Below are 25259 nucleotides of genomic sequence, written 5' to 3'. Positions count from 1 at the left end.
TACTCTCTTGGGGCACCTGGGTGGCTCAGTCAGTTAAGCATCCCACTTTGACTCTCATGATTTCACAGTTCGTGAGTTTGAGCCCCTCATTGGGCTCTGTGCTGACAGCTCAGAGCCTGGAGCCTGCTTTGGATTCTGTGTCTCCCTGTCTCTGCCTCTCCCCTGCTCATGCTCTCTCTCTATCTCTCTCAAAGAATGAATAAACATTAAAAAATTTAAAAATAAAATAAAAATTATTCTCAAATTCCTCTTAAGTTTGTAAAAGCCATAAAGAGAAATATTTTTCTCTAATAAAACATTAGCCTATCTTTTTTATATTTTGTTTTCTATTTGTTGCTTATATGTAGAACTAAAGTATTTTTATTATAATATTATATCATAACAACAACAATTCTACATTTCTTTCTTTTTTGGGGGTGGGGAGAGAGAGAGAGAAAGAGAGAGAGAGGGAGAGAGCACACATGTGAGAGGGGCACAGAGAGAGAGAGAGAATCCTAAGCAGGCTCCACACTCAGTGCCTAGTGTGACACTGGGATCATGACCTGAGCTGAAACCAAGAGTCTGACACGCTCAACTGATTAAGTCACCCAGAAGGCCCTATATTTCTCATTAATTCTTATAGTTTGTAGATTCTCTGGGTTTTTTATACATACCAAATATATAAGTTACAGCATCATTTAAAATATTATGTTTTTTAGGAATAAATCTAAAGATAGGAATAATGCTAAAGAAAGAAAGATGGACACCAACTCTACACTGGAAATTACAAATCATTGAAAGACAAAGGTCTAAATAAATGGAGAGAGTGATATACCATGTTGAAGGATTAGTAGATTTAATATTATAAAGATGTTAATTTATAATTCAGCATAACCCCCATCAAAATCCCAAGTTGTGTGTGTGTGTTTTTTTTTTTTTTAATTAAATTGACAAGCTGAAAACTCAGACATACCTACAAAGAATGAGGAATGACCGAGTTATTCTTTTTTTTTTTTTTTTAATTTTTTTTTTTAACATTTATTTATTTTTGGGACAGAGAGAGACAGAGCATGAACGGGGTAGGGGCAGAGAGAGAGAGGGAGACACAGAATCGGAAGCAGGCTCCAGGCTCCGAGCCATCAGCCCAGAGCCCGACGCGGGGCCCGAACTCACAAACCGCGAGATCGTGACCTGAGCTGAAGTCGGACGCTTAACCGACTGAGCCACCCAGGCGCCCCCCGAGTTATTCTTAAAGAACAAAACACTGGAGTACTTAGTAAATACAAACAGTAAAAACACACAGGTGGTCAGCTGACTTACAACAAAAGTGATTAAACAGTGTAGTTCCCAAGGTGGTCTTTATAATAAATGATACAAGATCAAGTGAATATTATGAAAAAACATGTACATCTTGATCTGTCTTCACATGCCAAATACCAGAATCAATTTCCTTTAGGAATTACAAACTAAATGTGAATGATAAAATACTAAAGCTTTTCAAAGGTAACAGGAGAACTTCTGTCTGACTTATAATAGGTTGTGACTCAGGAAATACCTAAGATCACCCCCAGGGAAGAACAGGGCTCAGCAAAGCTGGTATACTCATGGTTGCAGTTTATACCATGGTAAATGCAGATTAAAATCAGCAACAGGAAAAGGTACATAGGGCAGGGTACGGGAGAGACCTGGTATAGAGAGCTTCTAGTTGTTCTCTCCCAGTGGCATTGTGTGAACAGTGCTTGCTTCTCCCAACAGTGATATGTGGTGATGCAGACAGAGTGTTGTCAACCAGGGAAGCTCAACCAAACCTTGGTGCCCAGTGTTTTTTGGGGGGTAAGTTACATAGTCATGGCTCTCTTCTCATATTGCTGATCTTAGTCTTCTGCTCCTCCAGAGGTCAGTGTGATACCACATGGGACAAGGTCCTCACCATAAATCACATTGTTAGTATAGACTACTTGGCATGGTTTAAAGCCCCCAGGTAAACAAAGACACTCCTTTGAGGCAGGACATTCCAAGGGCTTACAGTTACCTCCCAGTAACTAAGTTACTGGGATGAGGGCCATACCTTTCTTTGGACAAGATTAATCTTGTTACACATCAGTAAAGAGTTCTTAATAAATACCAAAAGCTCTAAACATAAAGGTAAAATGATAAATCCGTCTGTATTAAGAACTTGTATTCATTAAGAGAATGATTAACTCAGAGTAGGAGAAAGTATTTTCAATACACATATTTGACAAAGACTGGTATCTAGATTATGTGAAGAACTCCTAGAAATCAATCAGAAAAAAACCCAATGATGGTTGGTGGGGGAGGGAGACAACAAGCAGAAGACTTAAGAAGGCATTTAAAAACAATAAATCTCACCTTTAATACTAGACTTGGCAAAAATGTGGAGAAATCCTACCTCTTATACAATACTGGTTGGAATGTCAATTGTTACTTTGGAGAACTGTTTGGCTGTGTCTACTAAAGGTGAACATATGCATACCCTGTGACCTAACAGTTTTATTTCTAAGATTATACCCAAGAGAAAACTCATGGATTCATTCACCAACAGACACATTTATTGCCATACTGAAATAGCAGAAAACTGAAGAATATTCCAATGTCCATTAACAAAGAATAAATTGTGGTATATTCATACCATGGAATATGATATAGCAATATATATGATAAAACCATTTACAACTGTGTTAAACAACATGGACAAATTTCACAAAATGAGGAAAAACCAGACAAGATGGTACATTCTGTATTATTCCATTTATATAAAGTACAAAATCAATAATTAGGCATCACATTAGCAGTTATTCTTAGGCAATAAATACAAAAGCCATGTAGTGACTGGAAGGTGCAAAAGAAAGGTTCCAACAAGTTCAAGGAAAAACAGCAACAATAATACACATGGCAATCCAAATCCAAAGAGAAAAAAACACTTCTTTCAAGGAAGCCAAAAATGCTGCAGAAACCAAACACCTAGATACATTCAGTTTACAAAACAAAATGCTTAGCTTCTCTAAGATACTTACATTGAAGATACCTGAAGTTTTCCCAGGAGTAAGAGTAAATTGATTTGCATTCACTTTATAGGCCATTCTTGAAGAGAAAGTCTGCTTTAAGGGTAAATTTAATCTCTTAAAAGGTAGACCTACAGCTTTTAAATGACTTTTTTATGGTCTGTATTCATCAAGGGTTTAAAAGCAGTGTGTCACCTTTTTGCACAAATACGCTATAATAAAATATTTTTCTTTGTCCCTGGTTCCTGACACAAAGCTCCTAAAACCTTTGGAATTTCCTCAGTGATAAGGCAGGCCTCTAGTAGCTTCAGGATGGGGGCTGGTCACCAGAAAGACCAATCCATGATTAAAAGCTTGGAACTTTCAGTCTCACCCCAAACTTCCAGGGAGGGGAGAGGGGCTGGAGATTGAGTTAATCACCAATGAGAAACAATTTAATCACTCATGCCTATGTAATAATATCTTTATAAAAACCCCTAATTGATGGGATTCAGAGAATTTCCCAGTTGAACTCATTAAGGTGCAAGGTAGGTAGTGCACTTCTTCCATTTGGCTGTTCCTGAGTTATGTCTTTAATATTATACTGGTAATCACAAGGAAAATGCTTTCCTGAGTTCTGTGACTTGTTCTAGTGAGTTATCAAACCTAGGGAGGCAGTCACAGGAACTCAAGAATGTTTAGTTTGCTGAGCAGAACTGTAAGTATCCTTGGCACCCTATTTGCATAGCTTCTGAAGTGGGTGCAATCTTGAGGGACTAAATTCTTAAACTGGTAGAGCTTGATGCTAAGAATTGAGCTGAATTGTTACACATCAGTTGGTATGAGAATTATTTAATGTGTATTGTCAACAAATAATCTCTTCTTACAATGACAGTTGTTATGATTGATTTGTAACCCCCTCCCCCCCGCCCCACACACACATTCATATGTTGAAATCCTAACCCCCAGCACCTCAGAATGTAACCATATTTGGAGGCAAGTTCTTTAGAGAACTTGATTAAGTTAGATGAGGCCATTAGGATGGGTCCTAATCCAATCTGACTGATGTCTTCATAAAAAGAGGAAATTTGGATACATAAACAGATACCAGAGGTGTATACACACAGGGAAAAGACCATGTGAACAGGCAGCAAATGTACAGCCATCTACAAGCCAAGGAAAGAGACTTCAGAGGAAATCAACACTGCTGGCACATTAATCTTAGATTTTCAGCCTCTAGAACTTTAAGAAAATAAACTTCTGCTGTTTAAGCCACCCAGTCTGTGGTATTTTGTTATGGCAGCCCTAGCAAACTAACAGAATTTATTATTTGATTTTACTTGCTTATTTCAGACCAGATTCATTTCCACTGATGTTATATGCTTATTTGAGACCAGAGTTTTTAGCCTGGAAATTTTAGAGAACAGTAAGTAGTATCCACATCTCATGCTATCCCAACCCAAGGATTTGAATCATGATTTTCATACTTGAAAACTAGCACATGAATCACACATCAGGAACATGAAAGATCAAGTGGAAGAATATCTCAAAGCACAGAACAAAATTATAAACAGACAGGAAGTACGAAAGAAAAGATCAGAGAACTGAAGGACACATACAGAAGACCCAGTAGTGAATAATACAGGAGTTCCAAAAGGTGGAAGAATAACGATGGAGTAGCATCAATAATTAAGTATTTTATAGTAAAAAAATGTCTTGAACTTGAGAAAGCTCTTTGTCCACAGAATAAAAGAGCTCACACTGGCAGGATTGATGAAGAAAAACACTACTTTGGAAAAGAAGACCATAGGCTCAAAACTTAAAAAAAGACTTAGTTATTTACTAAAAATGACATTGCAGAAAAGGAAGAGTTCCTATCAGCTATTGCAGAGCAATCATAACCGATTTCTTTTTCTTTTCTTTTAAAGATTTTTTTAATGTTTATTTATTTTAGAGAAAGAGTGTGAGCAGAGGAGGAGCAGAGAGGGAGACAGAATCCGAAGCAGGCTGCAGGCTCTGAGCTGTCAGCAGAGTCCAACAAGGGGCACGGACTCACAAGCCGTGATATCATGACCTGAGCCGAAGTCCGACATTTAACCGTCTGAGCCACCCAGGCACCCCAAAAACTGATTTCTTAATACAACAAAATTATCATAGTATATTTGTACACAATGGTGCAATCAAACCCCAATTCCAAGATTTGCATTATAGTCTCTAGAAAAATAGGACCTCAGTAACAGTTAATGAAAAAGGAAATACCAGTAGTCACAAATTAGCAAACAAAATGGTTACCCAAAGGAGATGCTAATATCATACAATTAGAAATGGTCATGGAATCTATCATTAATATCTCAAGGAGCTGTCATTTTGTTGAGATTTCATTTTTTTCCACACACTGACCTAATGCTATCTTGTTATAGACATGTTAGAAATAATCTAGTTAAATTTCTGAGTCCCAAGGATAAAGAAAAAATAGTCTAATTAGCTAATGGAGGAAGAATAATTATGAAAGAAAAGAATCAGATGAACCAACACTTTATTTACAATATTAGAAGCTAGTAAATTTAGTATAATTTATATCTAGGGAAAGGACTATATGATCCATTGATTCTAATACAATCAAGGTATCATTTAATTGTCAATTTCAAAGAAAGTTGTTTATAAACATGTGAAGATTGATAGAATATATCACTCAGCAGCACAACTGAGGAAGTAGTAAAGGAAAGGACTATAATCAAACAACAAAGAAAATACAGATCTACAGACATGGGAAAATAGAGTAAATGAAAGAATGAGGAGCTCTGACACAATTGTTACCTTAAAGAGATATCTAAACAGATGCAGAGTGAATGAGTGTGTGTAATATAAATACTAACTGATGCTTCTTGAAATAAAAGTGGCATACTGCAAAGGCACCCTGATAATAGACTCTAAAGGCAATTAAAATATATCAACAAATCGTAGGAGTTTGGGGCCAGGGAGAGGGGAAATAAAAGTGTTCCAAAGGGCTCATCCAGTGAAGGAACAGAGCACCTAGCAAACGAATAGTTGGTATCTCATTTCCATTTAACCCTTACTTTCATATGGATTTAATTTTGAATGTATGAAAATATAATCACTAGTTGCATGAAAAAGTGCAATAGAATTTCATAATTAAAACAAGGAAAAGAGACTAGTAATGATCAAACAGGAAAACTAAGAGAAATAGTTAAAGGAAAATAAGGAAATATTTTTTAAAATGCAAACAAAGTAGGATGAAAGGAAGAAAACATGAATGAGTAACTTCTTCAGTGTACAAAACAGCTTCTCAGATTGGGTTGAAAAAAAACAAAACAAAACCGAAACCTATCAATATATTCTTTTAAAAAAAGTGTTTTAAACAGAGCAGTGAAGAAATGTTGAAAATAAAACAATGGCCTAAAAGAAAAGCAATTGCATATACAAAATCAGATAAAATGTATTAAGATGAAAAGTTCTAAATAAAATAAAGACTCAACAATGACAAAAGGCACGGTTTACAAAGAGCATATAACAGAAGCCAGTTTTTAAGGTATTATCTCTCAGCTTCAAATTTATTGTTTTATCTCTCAGCTTCAAATTTACTGTTCTATATTTTGCTTTCTAATGCTGGAATTAGAACTCTGAAAATTGAATTTCTGAGTGGTCAGTTTACTCCCTTTTAAGTTCTGGCAATAGGGGGCAATAAAGGGTTGTCACAAGACAAAGAAGAAAGAAACTGTTCTTTTTGTTACCATTTGTATCTTATTTCTATTAGCATCACCCTAATAAAGTTTTACTCTGGCAGCTTCAGAATACAAGAAGGTAGGGAGAAGCCATTGTATCTTGTCAGTGTCTATTCAGGGAAAAGCAGAGAGAGGTAATGGAGTATCTGAATGACCTGAGAACTGAAGAACCCCACATAAAGTAAAAGTTATTCACTGGAAATCATAGCAATTTAATTGGAGAATAGTAGCTGAAACTGGAAGAGGTTTAACATTTTCCAATAACCAGTAAGTTGGCTAGTTCCTATAAGTTTTCCTAACTGACCCACTAGGGCTTCCTCCATGTACAAGGCTTCATACTGAACAGAAACTGCTGGGATGAAACAAAATTGTTTAGATTAGGAACAACTGAAATGAAGGAAAAAGGTGGTCCAGATAAAAGGGAAAAGGAAGCAGCTAGAATCTGCCCCAAGCAAGACATTGTAGTTTTACTAATATATGAAAATAATATAAAAAGAATCTAAGCAGAGAAGCTATCTGAACTAAATCTTCTAAGAAGTTATGAAAACTAAATCAACATAGAAATGAACATTAGAAAACTATTGAAATAAAATACCAGACAAATAACTATAAGAAAACATGACAATAATAGAATAAACCTATAGGCAAAGAAAACATGCTAGATATATTCAACATATATGCAAATTGAAACATACCACTTCAAAATGAGATAAAAAATTAGGAAAAGATACAAGATATGAAAAAACAATCAGAACTAGGAAAACTCAGAAATTAGTTGATACAGCTCAAAAAATAATTGAAAACTATACCAGATCTGATAAATAAACTAGAGAAAATATACACCCCAAACTCAAGTAATCTCTTGTTAGAAATAGTAGATCAAAAGAAGAGAATTAAAACAAAAATCAAACAAAATGAAGAGATAAAAGGGATATGAGAGAAAATGACAAATACTGAAGATACAAAAAGAAAATTCAACATATGAAATAACAGTGCCTTAAAAAAAAAAAGAATACTAAAAACTTGCTGAAAGTATTATTATAAAGTATATGTTAATAGAGCACTCTATTACCTGATAATATCAACCCAAAAAAATCAAGACCAAGACATATTCTAATAAAATGACTGGACTTGAAAGAAACAAAAAAATCCTCTGGGAATCTAGGGAAAAGAGCACATGTTTAATAAAGGCATCAAAGTGATATTATCACGGGATTTTTTTTTAACATCAATGCTTTATGCCAAAAAATAGAATAACACATTTAAAATATTTAAATGCAACAAGGCATAAATGGGACAAAACAAATGACTAATTATATATTCTAAATCTATTTGTGTGACCTTGAGAAGCAGATTATCAGTATGGAAGAAAAGAGTGAAAAAACTGAAAAGGCTGTATAAAAACCCTGAATTTGTAAAATCCTAGAAAAAACAAATTACCAACCAGAAGCAAATAGTGGCCCTGGTTTCCAGATTATCATTTTGACATTTCCCCCTGCCCCCCACTGCCTTTTTTAAGGAAACCATGGCTGCTTCAAGAAATGACTGACTCCAGGTTTATGCAAAAAAAATGTACTAGAACATCTTGAAATACTGCATATCAGAGAAATAATCAAAAGAATTCAGAAGTCAAATTGAGGCCCTCATTGGCCATAGATTATATAAAGATCACAATGGATTTAAACTAATCAAATACGTTAAAATTTGTGATTTCATAACAATATTAAACAGTTTTTGAAGACTTCATTGGTCACTGTGACAGGCCTCTAAAGATGCTCAGTTGTTAGAAATTTTACTATATGTGGAAAAAGGATCTTCATAGATGTGATTAAGTTGCAGATATTGAGATAGGGACTCTCTCTTTCTCTCTCTCACCCTCTGACTTTTAAATATAATAAGTACTATTATAAGGGAGGCAGTGGGAGATTTGACTACAGACAAAAAAGAATGTCATGTGATAGAAATAGAGGAAGAAGATGGAGGAAGGGAGGAAAGGAATGCAAGGGCATACAGCACTGGTCTCTGGAAAGTATTCTCCCCTAGAACGTTTGTAGTGATTGTGGTCCTGCTGAAACCTTGATTTTAGCTGCAAAAGATTTATTTCAGGCTTATGGCCTTTAGAACTATCAAAGAATAAATAGATGTTGTTTTAAGGCACCAAGTTTGTGGTGGTTACAGCAACTGAAAAAAACTAATACAGTCAGAAATCATTACCTTAAAAAAAAAAAAATAAAAAGAGAAGGAAGCATTGATTTCTCCTTTCCTAAATGAACTATACCACTTGGTAAGTATCACATGAGGAATTGTCTTCTTATTAACTTATTCTAGCTAATCAATAAAAATATTAGCATATCATAGGTACTTTATAAATACCAATGAACTGGAATTTAGACATTGAGCACAAATGGCTGCTGCATCAAAATTGAGAGAAAACAAATTATGTGTACCTTCAGATGAAAGATTATAGTCTTACCAAGGGGATAAAAATGTAATTTATCAAACTTCTAGATCCTGAAGACAGTTTGCAGGAAATAGAATAAAATAGAACATGTTGAATCACATCACAAGTATGTAATAAAAAAAATCCAGACTATGAGAAACCAGACTGGACAAACATCTCATTTCTTCAACAAATAAATAGTAAGGAAAAGAAGGGATACCAGGAACACCTGTATGTAAAAGGAGTCTTAAAAGACAATTCAAGTTAAGAAAAATGAGTAAGACTAAACTATAATGTCTAGGGATGTCCACTTGGATCATTAAAAGCCATAAAAACAACAAGGAAATGAGTGTCATAAAACTTGCAATAGTGTATATGGGTGGGAGGGGGCTATCTGTGCAAAAGGGCACACAGGGAGGCTTCTGGGATGGTTAACCAATTTCTGTTTCTTGACCAGGATGGTGGTTATAAGGGTATTCTCTTAGACCATTCGTGTAGCTATAACAAAATACCACAGACTGGGTAGCTTATAAACAACATAAATTTATTTCTCACAGTTCTGAAGGTTGGAAGTCTAAGATCATAGCACTGGCATGCTTGGGTAGGGCCCTCTTCTTAGTCACAGACTTCTTGTATTATCAGTAGGCAGAAAGGGCCAGGGAGTTCTCTGGAACCTCTTAGAACTAACCCAAAGTCTCCACCTACTAATACATCACCTTTGGGGATTAGGGTTCCAGTTTAAGAATTTTGAAGGAGGGGGATACAAACATTTAAAACAAAGCAGGTATTTACCCTTATAGTAATTCACTAAGCTACATTTTCTTTTGTGTGTTTTTCTGTGATTTTATCTTATAATAAAAAGACAATAAATAAAACAAGTAAAAAATACTACACTAGTGCTTCCACCATAAACAACTAAAAAATTGGACAAAATGTGGGGAAGAACTGTGTTCACATTTTGAAAAACAGGCAGTAGAAGAGTGTGATCCTAAAGAGAAGGGAAACAAATGAAATAAGTTATTCAATCCTTCCACTTTCTTTTTTTTTAAATTTTTTTTTAATGTTTATTTCTGAGACAGAGAGAGACAGAGCATGAGTGGGGGAGGGGCAGAGAGGGAGGGAGACACAGAATCAGAAGCAGGCTCCAGGCTCTGAGCTGTCAGTACAGAGCCCCATGTGGGGCTCAAACTCACAAACTGTGGGATCATGACCTGAGCCGAAGTCGGTTGCCCAACCAACTGAACCACCTAGGCGCCTCTCAATCATTCCACTTTCTAACTGGAGGCAGTTTACAGACTGCAGAGCAGGAAAGCAGAGCATGAACACACCTGGGAAATATTTGAATTTAGAGCAGCCAGACTGGAGAAACATTGTTGAGCAATCAAGGCATTTGTAGAGATCCCAAAATGGTCCCGTTTTAGTAATAGGGCTAAATTTGGCCATATTAAGAATATTCTGTCATCACCTGAACAAAGCTTTTTAAAAAACCTTGAATGGATGAAATAACAATGCCACAGCAAAACTCAGCATTTTTTTTCATTTTTTATTTTTATTTTATTTTTTTAATGTTTATTCTTTTTTTTAAATGGGAAATTTATTGTCAAATTGATTTCCACACAACACCCAGTGCTCATTCCAGTAGGTGCCCTCCTCAATGCCCATCACCACTTTCCCCTCTCTCCCATGCCCCACCAACCCTCAGTTTATTCTCAGTTTTTAAGGGTCCCTTATGGTTTGGTTCCCTCCCTCTCTAACTTTTTTTTTTCCTTCCCCTCCCCCATGGTCTTCTGTTAAGTTTCTCAGGATCCACATAAGAGTGAAAACATATGGTATCTGTCTTTCTCTGTATGACTTATTTCGTTTAGCATAACACTCTCCACTTCCATCCATGTTGCTACAAAAGGCCATATTTCATTCTTTCTCATTGCCAAGTAATATTCCATTGTGTATATAAACCACAATTTCTTTATCCATTCATCAGTTGATGGACATTAGGCTCTTTCCATAATTTGGCTATTGTTGAAAGTGCTGCTATAAACATTGGGGTACAAGTGCCCCTGTGCATCAGCACTCCTGTATCCCTTGGGTAAATTCCTAGCAGTGCTATTGCTGGGTCATAGGGTAGGTCTATTTTTAATTTTTTGAGGAAACTCCACACTGTTTTCCAGAATGGCTGCACCAGTTTGCATTCCCACCAACAGTGCAAGAGGGTTCCTGTTTCTCCACATCCTCTCCAGCATGTATAGTCTCCTGATTTGTTCATTTTGGCCACTCTGACTGGCGTGAGTTGATATCTGAGTGTGGTTTTGATTTGTATTTCCCTGATGAAGAGCGACGTTGAGAATCTTTTCATGTGCCTGTTGGCCATCTGAATGTCTTCTTTAGAGAAGTGTCTATTCATGTTTTCTGCCCATTTCTTCACTGGATTATTTGTTTTTTGGGTGTGGAGTTTGGTGAGTTCTTTATAGATTTTGGATACTAGCCCTTTGTCTGATTGTCATTTGCAAATATCTTTTCCCATTCCGTTGGTTGCCTTTTAGTTTTGTTGTTTCCTTTGCTGTGCAGAAGCTTTTTATCTTCATGAGGTCCTAATAGTTCAAAAAACTCAGCATTCTTTAAAGAAAGACTAAAATCCAGACTCTGCAACATAAAACTCATATTCAGTATTCAATAAAAAATTACCATACATGCAGGAAAAAGCAACTAATAACTAGGAATGCAATTAATTAATAGAAATAAATATAATAGATGATGAAATTAGCAGACACATTCTTTAAAATACTAATTATAAATATTTTGAAAGAGAGGAAACATGAAAGTGAGACAAATGAAAGATATGAAAAAAGAACTAAAATGAAACATTTAGATGTAAAAAATGTATCCAAAATGAGGAAAAACAAAACCCAAAAACAATAGTGAGCTTAATAGCTGACTGTACACTAAAATAAAAGATTAATGAACTGGGACACCTTAGTGGCTCAGTTTGTTAAGTGTCCGACTCGATCTCAGCTCAGGTCATGATCTCACAGTTCATGAGTTTGAGCCCTGCATTGGGCTCTGCACTGACAGTGTGGAGCCTGCTTAGGATTCTCTCTCTCTCTCTGCTCCTCCCCTGCTCTCTCTCTCTCTCTCAAAATAAATAAACTTAAAAAGATAACTGAAGATGTAGCAAACAACCACAAACTGTTTACAGAACAATGAACAAAAGGGCCAAAAGTAAATGAACACATTGACTCTGTGAGTGTGGACAATATCGAGTGATCTAACATAAGTACAGATAGTGTCCCAGAAGGAAGGGGGAATGGAAAATTTTTTGATGATACAGCAGTCAAATATTTTTCAAATTTGAAGAAAATCATATATTCCCAACAGCCTGAAGTCTAGTTAGTTCCCAACAGAGTAAACACCAGGAAAATCATACCAACAAACTTAAATTGTTGAAAATTAATGACAAAAAATTTTTTATTTATTTATTTATTTATTTTTTTTTTTTTTAATTTTTTTTTTTTCAACGTTTATTTATTTTTGGGACAGAGAGAGACAGAGCATGACAAAAAATTTTTTAAATGTACCCAAGACAAAAAAAAGCATTTTACTTGTAGTGCAATTAATAAGATAAGAATTAATACTGACTTTTCATTAGAAACAATATAAGCTGCAGGGTGATGGAAAAAACATCTAACAGAGTACTGACAAAAGTACTGACAGAAAGAAAAAAAAATCTATAATCAGATTCTATATCTAGTTAAAATATCCTTCAAAAATGAAGGCAAAGTAGGGGCGCCTGGGTGGTGCAGTCGGTTAAGCGTCCGACTTCAGCCAGGTCACGATCTCACGGTCCATGAGTTCGAGCCCCGCGTCAGGCTCTGGGCTGATGTAAAAAAATAAAATAAAAAAAATAATGAAGGCAAAGTAAAGACATTTTCAGACAAAGCTAAGAAAATGTATCACAATCCAGCACTATCAGAAATGATTAAGGAAGTTATTTTAGACTGAATAAAAATAATGCCAGATAGAAATTTGGTTCTACACAACTGTTCTAATAATCCAATTAAAGACAGATTTTCAGGCTAGATGAAAAAGCAAAGCAAATTTGATGGTGTGCATATAATCACTTTGAATATAAAGACAATGAATATAAAGACAAAAAGTCTTTAGTTGTAAAAAAGCTAAAGTGGTTGTATTAATATCAGACAAAATAAATTTAAAGTGAAATGATATTACCAAAGAATGTCATCTTATAATAATTAAAGGATCAATTCATTGAGAAGGCATAAAAATCCTAAACCTGTATTCACCTAATAACTGAGTTTCAAAATGCGTGAAACCAAAACTAAGAGAACTGAAAGGAAAATTAAATTAATCTGTAATTGTGGTTGAAGATTTCAACACAATTCAGTAACTGATAAAGGAAATTTACAGAAAATCACTAAGTTTATAGAAGACATGAACAACAATATCATCATGTTTGACCTAAATTGAAATATAGAAAACCACATTTAACAAAAAATACATACTTGTTTTGAGTGCATGGGAAATAGTCATCAAATAGATTTTACGTTGAGCCACAAAAAATTCTAATAAACGTAAAATAACCAAAATCATACAGCATTATTCTCTGACCATAATGAAATAAAATTAAAAAAAAATAAAATTTATCTGTAAATAAATACCTAAATATTTGAAAATTAAACTATACAATTTTAAATAACCCAGATTCAATGAATAAATAACATAGTGAATTAGAAAACAAATATTGAAATGAAATGAAATGAAATGAAATTATTTTTGAATTAAAGTGAGAGTAACACATTAAAATTTGTAGGGGCAGCTAAAGTGATGCCTACATGGAAATTTATAGCTTTTAAGTGCAAATATATTTTAAATGATATTAATATCTATTATTATTGATATTTTTAAAAAATAATTTAAAAAATCAATGATCTAAGCTTCTATTTTTTTTTTATTTTTTTATTTAAAAAAATTTTTTTAACGTTTATTTATTTTTGAGACAGACAGAGAGAGACAGAGCATGAACAGGGGAGGAGCAGAGAGAGAGGGAGACACAGAACCTGAAACAGGCTCCAGGCTCTGAGCTGTCAGCACAGAGCCCGACGCGGGGCTCAAACTCAGGGACCGTGAGATCATGACCTGAGCCGAAGTCGGACGCTTAACCGACCAAGCCACCAAGGCGCCCCTAAGCTTCTATTTAAAAAGGTAAAAAAAATTAAGCCCAACATAAGTAGAAGGAATGAAATAAGGAATAGAATAATGAATCAAAATAATAAGTTAAAAAAAATCAGTTGAACAAAGATCAGTAAAATCGATAAACCCCTTGCTAGGCTGATCAGAAAAAAATGAAGACAAAAATTGCCGAAGAAAGGAATGTAAAAGGAGAAAACTCTATAGAGCTTATATACATTAAAAGAATAAACGGACATATTTCATGGGAAAATGGATTACTTAAAATTGATAAAATTGAAAATGTCTAAGAGATCAGTTGAACAAAATTGACACAGGGGAAAAAAAATATATGAAAAATTCTCCTTTAAAAAAAATGAAATTTATTATTTAAAAACTCCCCACCTCTAAAACAAAAAAAAAAAAAATCACTCCCACGTGGAAGGACTAGTAAATTTAAGCAAATATTAAAAGAAAAATGACATTAATGTTATATAGTTTTGAGGAACCAGTGGGAATGAAATACTTCCGACTCATTTTAGGAGGCCAACATTGTCCTAATACCCTAAAACCAGACAGAGACATTGCAAGGAAACAAAACTACAGATCAATATCCCTCATGAACATAGATGAAAAAATTTTTATCAAAATATTATAAATCTAACCCAGCAAAACATAAAAATAATATATCATTACCAAGTAGTACTTATTCTAGAAATGTAAAATTGATTTAACTTTCAAAAAAAAATACAGATATTTAACTTGAAATGGATCAGAGATCTGAACATAAAGGCAAAAACTTTGTGACACTTTTAGAAGAAAACCAAGGCAAAATTATTACAGAACTGGGGTAGAGAAAGATTTTTGAGATAACATGCCAAAAGCTCCCATCATAAATGCAAAAAATGTTAAATTTACTTATCAAAATTAAAAACTCTTTAATTTTTAAAATGTTTTTTGTAAATTTTATAGTTTAATAAGTTATTTAATAAAATAAGGAAATAAAGTGACTGGGGCACTGGTTATAAAGTTATTGAGAGAGGGGCGCCTGGGTGGCTCAGTCAGTTGAGCATCTGATTCTTGATTTCAGCTCTGGTCATGATCCCATGGTTCTGAGATCAAACCTCGCGTCAGACCATGTGCTGAGCATGAAACCTGTTTGTGATTCTCTCTCTCCCTCTGCCCCTCTCCCTTACTCATGCTTGCTCTCTAAAATTAAAAAAAAAAGTTAAGATTATTGAGTGAACATGTGGGATTTGAGATATAATTGTTTGAATACATAAATTTCAGGCATCGATGCGGAGATCATCCTGATTCTGTTGACATCCTGAAGTGATGCTCAATGCCAGGAAATCTCTTCAGTCTTTAAATTTATCTGTCAAGGTAAGGCCACACTTCATCCCAAGGTAGGATGCGAAAAACAGCTATATGTCTTAGGACTAACGTAAAATCTCATATTCTTTTGTAAAAATCCTTTAATGATTCTGACTTTCCTACTCCTTTTCTCCTTTTCAGTTTCTTCTTAATTATCAGCTGTTGTTGGTTTACAGTGCTCATCCAGTTTATCCTTACTGAATTGTTTTTCATTGCTTGATGCTATAGAGGTGCTGAAAGATCCCATAGTGATAACTGCCTTTCTTCTTTTCTTCCATGCTTCCCACTCAGGATTGTTTTATTATCCATTCCCTACGTGTAAATCTGTATTATATAGTTTTTATTCTGACACAGGTACAGTCTTAGTTCCTTTTGGAGTGGATTTAATAAATGTTATTGTTATCACTTTAGGTTTTAAAACAGTATCTTTGTTTTATTTTTCCCAAGTATTGAGATATAATTGACATACAATATTGTATAAATTTAAGGTGTACAGCATGGTTTGACTTACATATTTGTGAAGAGATTACCACGATGAGTTTAATGTTTATCACCTCATATAGATACAAAAAAAATGAAAAAGAAAATGTCTTATTCTGTGTGATGAGAACTCCTAGAATTTATTCTCTTAACAACTTCCAAACATACCATACAGCAGTGTTAACTATAGTCATCATGTACATTGCATCTGTAGTACTATTTATCTTATAATTGAAAGTTTGTAACTTTTGATCACCTTCATCAGATTCCACCCTCCTCCACCGACTGCCTGTGGTAACCACACATCTGATCTTTTTTTTTTTTTATGAGTTTGGAGGGTTTTTTTGTTTGTTTGTTTGTTTTGGTTTTGGTTTTTTAATTTTTTTTTTTTTTAACGTGTATTTATTTTTGAGACGGAGAGAGACAGAGCATGAGCCGGGGAGGGGCAGAGAGAGAGGGAGACACAGAATCGGAAGCAGCCTCCAGGCTCTGAGCCATCAGCCCAGAGCCCGACGCGGGGCTCGAACTCACGGACCGTGAGATCATGACCTGAGCTGAAGTCGGACACTTAACCGACTGAGCCACCCAGGCGCCCCTAATTTTTTTTCAATGTTTATTTTTGAGAGAGAGAGAGAGGGTGTGTGTGTGTGTGTGTGTGTGTGTGTGTGTGTGTGTGTGTGAGCAGGGGAAGGACAGAGAGAGAGTGAGACACAGAATCTGAAGCAGGCTCGAACTCATGAACCACAAGATCATGACATGAGCCGAAGTCAGACACTTAACTGACTGAATCACTCAGGCACCCTATTTGTTTTGTTTTTTGTTTCTTTAGATTCCACATATAAGTGAGATCATACAGTATTTGTCTTTATTTCACTTAACATAATGTCCTCAAGGTCGATTGGTGTTTTCCCAAATGGCAAGATTTTGTTCTTTTTTATTTTGAATAATATTCCATTATATATGTGTGTGTGTATGTGTTTATATGTATGCATGTATGTATGTATATACTACAACTTTTAAAAAAAAACTTTATTCTTTATTTTTTTTTAATTTACATCCAAATTCGCATATAGTGCAACAATGATTTCAGGAGTAGATTCCTTAGTGCCCCTTACCCATTTAGCCCATCCCCTCTCCCACAACCCTTCCAGTAACCCTCAGTTTGTTCTCCATATTTATGAGTCTCTTCTGTTTTGTCCCCCTCCCTGTTTTTATATTATTTTTGTTTCCCTTCCCTTATGTTCATCTGTTTTGTCTCTTAAAGTCCTCATATGAGTGAAGTCATATGATTTTTGTCTTTCTCTAACTTCACTTAGCATAATACCCTCCAGTTCCATCCATGTAGTTGCAATATATCACAACTTTTGTATCTATTCATCCATGTATGGAGACTTAGGTTGTTTCCATGTCTTAGCTATTGTAAATAATGTTATCATTAATTAGCATAGGGGTGCAGATTATCTTTTTCACATAGTGTTTTCATTTCCTTCAGATATATGGTAGTTCTAATTTTAAGTTTTGGAGGAACCTCCTTACTGTTTTCCATAGTAGCTGTACCAATTTACCATCCTACCAACCATGCACAAGTGTTTCCTTTTCTCCACATCCTTATGAGCATTTGTTATCTCTTATCTCTTTTATTATGGCCATTCTAACAGATGTGAGGTGATATTGTGGTTTTAATTTGCATTTCCCTGATGATTAGTGATGTTGAACACCTTTTCATGTACTTGTTGGTCATTTGTATATCTTCTTTGGAAAAAGTCTATTCAGATCCTTTGCCCATTTTTTTAATTGTATTATTTGGGGGGCTCTGCTATTGAGTTGTATGAATTGTTTTTTTATATTTTTGGATATTAGCTCCTTATCAGATATATAGTTTACAAGTATTTTTTTTCCTATTTTGAAGTTTGCAAGTATTTTCCCCCATTTTCACTTTAGTCAATTTTTTTGTTGTTTTTGTTTTTGTTTTCTGTGTAGAGCTTGTTAGTATGTAGACTCACTTCTTTATTTTTGACTTTGTTAATTGTGCTTTAGGTAGGTGTCATATTAAAAAAATTGCCAAGACCATTTCAAACTTTGTTTCTGTGTTTTCTTCTAGGAGTTATTTGACTTCCAACCTTAATACTTAAGTCTTTAATCCATTTTGAGTTCATTTTCGTGAGAGGTATAAAACAGGTGTTTAGTTTAATTATTTTATATGGGAATATCTACAATTTTTCCAGCACCATTTATTGAATAGACTGTCTTTTGTCCATTGACTATTCTTGGCCCTCTTGTCAAATATTTGTTGGCTATATAAGCATGGGTTTGTTTCTGGTTCTTGATTCTGCTCCATTGGTCAATATGTTTTAATGCCAGTATCATATTATTTTGATTACCATACTTTTATAATATAGCTTGAAATCAGGAAGGGTGTGATGCCTCCTACTTTGTTCTTTTCTCAAGATAACTTCTCTTTTAAATATCCCATTAAGAAAATGAAAAAGCAACCCATAGATTGGGAAAAAAATTATGTACATATATCTATTAAATTATATATGTATATAATTATATAATTTACGTAATATATTTATATTGTAATTATATTTTATAAAAATCGTATGTAAATAATATGTAAGTGGTAAATAAATACTGAAAAAATGTTCATTATCAATACCCATCAGAAAAATGCAAACTGAAAGTCAAAAGAACAAATGACTGTATACCCTTAATATGGCCAAGATGAAAAGGATTAGAAATACCAAGTATGGGTAAGGATGTGAAACAACAGAAACTCAAACAATGCTGGTGGGATTGAAAAATTATATAACACTTTAGAAAATGAATTAGCAGTTTGACAACATCTTATTTTAGAAGGAATTTACACAAATAAGTCAATGTCAAGAAATAACACAACAATTTACCTTTTTCCAAAAATGAAGAGAAAATTATATAGAAATTCATCCCAGAAACAATCAGTGCTAGAAGGCTATGAAACAGTATTTACATTTCCTCAGGAAAAGTAAAAACATCCTAAGAATTTGATACTAAACCAATTATTGCACAAGTTTAAGCTAACAGATGTTTCAAACCTATAAAAATTAGAGGATATATTATATTGCTTTTAGAAAGGAAACCACTTAAATTATTATAAAGAAAATAAAGAATCCTAAAATTAAACCAAAGAAAAACCAAAAACTTGTAGTAAACATTTAAAAAGTAAAAGAAGAAAACATAAAATAATTTGACAGAACTAAGTCAAATATATCTCTCAGATCAATAAATTTATATGGAATAAACTTACCTAGTAAAGAAAACTCTTAGATTGAATCACAGTGCAAAACCCAAGTATAAATTGTAGATTAATGAGATCCAATCTAATCCAGAAAGGTTAAAAATTAATAGTTGGGTATAGACATAGCTGCAAGTGCCCACAAAATGAAAATAGGGGATATTTGTGCATGTTTCCCCCCCAGTTGTATTAAGAAATAATTGACATATATCACTGTATAAGTTTAAGGTGTACAGCATGATGGTTTGATTTACATGTTACAAAATTATTGCCACAGTAGTTAACATCCACCATCTCATATATATACAAGAAAAAGAAAAAGAAAAAAACAATGTCTCCTTGTGATGAGAACTCCTAGATTCTACTCTCTTAACAACTTTCCTACATACCATACAGCAGTGTTAACTATAGTCATTATGCTGTATATTACATCCATATTATTACTTTATATGGTAAAGATAAATATAAGATATAAGGTAAATATAAGATAACTAGAAGTTTGTACCTTTTTGACCACCTTCTTCCAATTCCCCTCTCCTCACCCCTGTCTCTGGTATCCACCATTATGATCTCTTCTATGAATTTGGTGTTCTTTGTTTTTAGATTCCACATATAAGTGAGATAATACGGTATTTGTCTTTGTCTGACTTACCTCTCTTAATATAGTGCATTTAGGTCCATTTATGTTGTTGCAGATGGCACGATTTCCTCTTTTTTATGGCTGAATAATATTCCATTGTATATATACACCACAACTTCTTTATCCATTCATCTATCAATGGACACTTAGGTTTGTTTCTATGTCTTGGCTGTTGTCACTAATGCTGCTTTGAATAAGGGGAAATAGATGTTTTTTCAACTTATGTGTATGTTTATATGTATCAGTTTTTTCACACTAATTCCTAGATGCTTATCAATTCCATTTCCTCTTCCACATGGGGTCACTATCTTTCCCAGCCCAGACTGCAATATGGATATGGTCTTGTGACAGGATTCTAGCCAAAGTAACTTGATGGACAAGATACACCCACTTCCAGGCCTGATAATAAAATGTTTCATGCATTCTTATCACTTTTTCTTAAGTCGAAAGACTTAACATAAAATCTGAGGGGGCTATAGAAGATGGCCTGAACTAAGTTGCTCTTTTCAAAATATCAATATATAGTTGATAGATTATACTTATTCCTCTAGAGAGTATGGCCCTGCACAGCAGAAGGTGACATCTTGAGTGGTGATTTCCTCATTCCAGGGCCCATGTCTACTTAAATACCAACTACCAGACATTCTGAAGCTTCAGGTGAGAGGTAATGTTGAAATATTCCTGGGTAAGGCAATAATAAAATCCGTTTTCATTAACCTACTGTATTTCATGTAGAGGTTATGAATCATCAAAGCCTTGTACAACTATTAATAATTTCAGGTCAGTCCAACCATTTAATGAGAATGATCTCATTCCTATCACATCCCTTTGTCTAGATAATTTCTTTTTCTGTACTGTGTACTAACTCTTGACATAAGATTATGATTTGGGGTCCTTCTGGCAGCTGATCTTTTAACTATAAACTAGTTGCCAACTTTTAGTTACCACTTTCATCAGTAAATATATCTTGTTACTATCTCCTGGAACCACTTTTGAAATCTCCCCTTTAACCCATCTGCAATTCCATGATTTTCTTGCACACAAAGTGGAATTTTCTGGTTGTTCTCTTCAAGATCTAAAGAATTTCTGGCTATGACATAGATATTTTTTGCAGATTATCTGGTGATTATAACTAGTGATAAAGTGTTGAATTGTATCAATGTATTAAAATGTATTTGAGCAGTAAAATAACATATTTTAGATTTCAAAGTCCTGTTGAACTTCTAAAATCTCAGCCTTACCCAATCACTGTTGACAAAATGATGGATGTTATACTCCTTTAAATGTTTCCTTATGACATAACTTAAATTCCCCCTGCTTCCCCTCCCCTATCTGTCTGTAGTGTTGTACTTCCTTGGCTGAAATCAAATATTACTTTAGAAGTTTGGGCAACATAATGGCCTCCCTTGTCTTTTAGACCCTTGATTCTGGTGAAGTTTAAAAGTACATCAATGAATGTTAATTCATCCTCTGTTACACTTATAAAACTGGCTCATATTCTCCAAGTCTACTTGCCAATGTTATTCCCATGTCTAAAATACCCTATTGTTCTCCGAAAGTGAAAATAAAAAGGTGCTTTATTATGAAGAGCATAAACATTTTTTTCACTTAAAGATTGTGCTACATCTTGACAATTATCCTTCTTGTTTCTCCTTAACTGCTTCTGAAAAACAGGAGACACAGTCCATTAGCTAATAGTTCCTAGAAAATAGTAAATCCCTAAACAAATACTGGGCCTTGTTAAATGCAGAGGATTTATTAAAATAGTAGTTGTATTACTTTTCTCAAGCTTAGGTGGCTTAAAAAAAGGACGCCAAAATCTATTGTCTCAAGTTCTGGAGGCTAAAAGTCTAAAATCAGGTGTCTACAGGCCTATGCTCCTCTGAGGCCTGTAGGGCAATACTCCCTATTACATCATTCTAGCTTTTGGTAGTTTGCCAACAAATTTTGGCATTCTTTGGCTTGTAGATGCATTACTCTGTCTTCACGTGGTATTCTCCCTGTGTCTCCTAGAAGCATTCTTCCTTTTGAAACTCAAACATCTGGACCAACAGAGTGTAAGGTTGTGGGTACAGAAAGGGAAAAAAAAAATATTGTTGGTGGACACTAAGAGTAACAATGAGTGATGTCACTCCCATATCATCCAGGAGGCTATTTATGTTTACATTAGCATCCAGTATATAGTGTTGGTTCTCCCATAACCAAGATTCACAGGTCCAGGAATCAAGGGTAGAACTAGGGAAATGGTAGTGAATCCTATTACTATTTAATACAACTCTTTTCTGTACTCCAAAGGCTGACTGATAATGGTGTTTTACTGGTTGGTTAAAATTCACTCTCTAAAAGAAGAAAAAAAACTTTCAGCAGTAAATAATTACTAATATAAGTGCATAATTATATATTGCTTACCCTGTAATTTTTTTAATTTTTAAATTTTATTTAAATCCAAGTTAGTTAACATACTGTGTAATAAAGATTTCAGGAGTAGAATTCAGTGATTCATCACTTACATATAACACCCAGGGCTCATCCCAACAAGTGCCCTCCTTAATCACTCATTTAGTCCATCCACCCCCACCCAACATCGCTCCAGCAACCCTCAGTTTGTTCTATGTATTTAAGAGTCTCTTATGGTTTGCCTCCCTCTCTGTATTTTTTTTTAATTTTTTTAAATATTTGTTTATCTTTGAGAGAGAGAGAGACCGAGCGCGAGTGTGGAAGGGGCAGAGAGAGAGGGAGACACAGAATCTGAAGCAGGCCCCAGGCTCCGAGCTGTCAGCACAGAGCCCTACCAGGGCCAAACTCAAAAACTGGGAGATCATGCCCTAAGCCAAAGTCGGATGCTTAATTGACTGAGCCACAGAGGCGCCCCTGCCTCCATCTCTGTTTTTGTCTTATTTTTACTTTCCTTCCCTGTGCTCATCTGTTTTGTTTCTAAAATTCCACATATGAGGGAAATCATATGATATTTGTTTCTCTGACTTATTTCACTTAGCAGAATGTACTCTAGTTCCATCCATGTTGTTGCAAATGGCAAGATTTCATTCTTTTTGATTGCCAAGTAATAATTCCATTGTGTGTGTGTGTGTGTGTGTGTGTGTGTGTGTGTGTGTGTGTGTATACCATGTCTTTATCCATTTGTCAGTTGTTGGACATTTGGGCTCCTTCCATAATTTGGCTATTGTTGACGCTACTGTATACTGTAAATTTTAGAGGAGAGTTGAGTTGCTGTTTATTTGCGCTTTATCTGAATGCTTTATAGTTCTCTTTTTTTTTCCATCTGTCAGTGGTTACTCCTTATTCTTACCATGTCACATATCTCATTTATCTTCATCAAAGACAGAGAGAAAAGGATAAACCCAATCACCTTAATAGCTCAAGAAAAAATAAACAAATATCACCAGAGAAACAAGTCAAAAAAATAATAAAGAGACAAGAATTTTGACTCTATGTTCTTGAGGTTGAAATACTTTTTCACTAGTTTATTGTAGTGAGGTTAACATCATTGCCATTTGCTTTGAATTCTTGAGTACAGGATATATATTTACCAATAGAAGAGTATGTGGACACTATGCCATGACTTATTTACCTCTCATTGGTGTGTAATTTTATTTATGAAATAAATTTATGAAATAAATTTACATATATTATTTATACAAAAGACCTTTGAAGTAGATTTAAAGCTTTTTTACCAATAAGAAAACTAAGGTTTAAGGCAGTTAAACAGTTTGTGTTCAACCATATAACTGGTTTAGTGGCAATATGAAGCTCCAAATCTTTTTTTTTTTTCCTAGTACAACTCAGGTTTGAAAAAACTTTACAAATGGAATACTCTAGCAAATATTGAAATAGAGATTATTTAATGTATTAAAATTCTCCTTTTAACCTTTTGAAACTAATGCTACTTGTATTAACCTCATTCTAAAAAATACAGTAGATTAAAAATCTACTTTTCATTCATCATTTACCTTCATTCTTTTTACATTGATTTTCTTATTTTTGAGAGGGAGAGAGAGAAAGGGGCAGAGAGAGTGGGACAGAGATTCCCAAGCAGGCTTTGTTGTACAGAACCTGATCAGGATTCAAACTCATGAACCATGAGGTCATGACCTGAGCTGAAATCAAGAGTCAGTCACTGAACTGAATGAGTCACCCAGGTGCCCCTCATTCATCATTTACCTTTAAAAAATACTTCTGGATTGTTTTAATATTAAATTATATGATAGAACAATTTTAAAAAATCTTTTAATTTTATCTAAATCCAAATTAGTTAACATATAGTGTAATAATGGGTTCAGGAATGGACTTTAACAATTCATCACTTACATATAACCCACAGTGCTCATCCCAACATTAAGGAATACTCATCTCCCATTCAACCCATCCCCCCACCAAACACCCCTCCAGCAACCCTGTTTGTTCTCTGTATTTAAGAGTCTCTTATGGTTCGCCTCCCTCTGTTTTTATCTTATTCTTCCTTCCCTTCCCTTCCCTTATGTCCATCTGTTTTGTTTCTAAAATTCCACATATGAGTGAAATCACATGATATTTGTCTTTTCTCTGACTTATTTCACTTAGCATAATATACTCTAGTTCCATCCACATTGTTGGAAATGGCAAGATTTCATTCTTTTTGATTGCTGAGAAGTATTCCATTGTATATATATATATACCACATCTTCTTTTTCCATTCATCAGTCGATGGACATTTGGGCTCTTTCCATAATTTGCCTATTGTTGATAGTGCTACTATAAACATTGGGGTTCATGTGCCCCTTTGAATCCATTTTTGTATCCTTTGGATAAATACCTAGGTATGATTGCTGCGTCATAGGGTAGTGCTATTTTTAATTTTTTGAGGAACCTCCGTACTACTTTCCAGGGTGGCTATACCATTTTGCATTCCCACCAACAGTGCAAAAGTGTTCCCCTTTCTCTGCATCCTTGCCGACATATGATTAAACAATTTTAAGAATAAAAGTTACAGCTGAAAATTATCATTACTTTTTTTAAATGTTTATTTATTTAATTTGAGAGAAAGTTTGTGCACACAAGTGAGTGGGAGAGGGCAGAGAGAAACAGACAGAATCCCAAGCAGGCTCCACACTCAGCATGGAGCTGAACACAGGGCTCGATTTCATGATTG

General features: G+C 34.5%; 1 protein-coding gene across 11 annotated transcripts in view; it reads left to right on the top strand.

The window, feature by feature from the left end:
* SLC9A9 (solute carrier family 9 member A9) overlaps nt 1–25259 on the top strand; it is a 743317-nt gene that overhangs the window by 6922 nt on the left and 711136 nt on the right. For 6 of the 11 annotated variants that reach the window (XM_086674475.1, XM_086674481.1, XM_086674480.1 and 3 more), the window contains 2 exons: nt 15636–15728; nt 20665–20770. The gene's annotated coding sequence lies outside the window, so the exon portion shown is untranslated. Of the gene's footprint in view, nt 1–1223; nt 1813–14235; nt 14382–15635; nt 15729–20664; nt 20778–25259 lie in introns of those variants that run through there. The other 5 variants (XM_086674476.1, XM_086674482.1, XM_086674478.1 and 2 more) reach the window with 5 other exon arrangements.

This window comes from Puma concolor, chromosome C2, assembly GCF_028749965.1.
Source record: "Puma concolor isolate L17-30 chromosome C2, mPumCon1.1.hap2, whole genome shotgun sequence".
Lineage (NCBI taxonomy): Eukaryota > Metazoa > Chordata > Mammalia > Carnivora > Felidae > Puma > Puma concolor.
The sequence above is the reverse complement of the archived record's forward strand: the minus strand, read 5'-3'. Positions and strand labels throughout refer to the sequence as shown.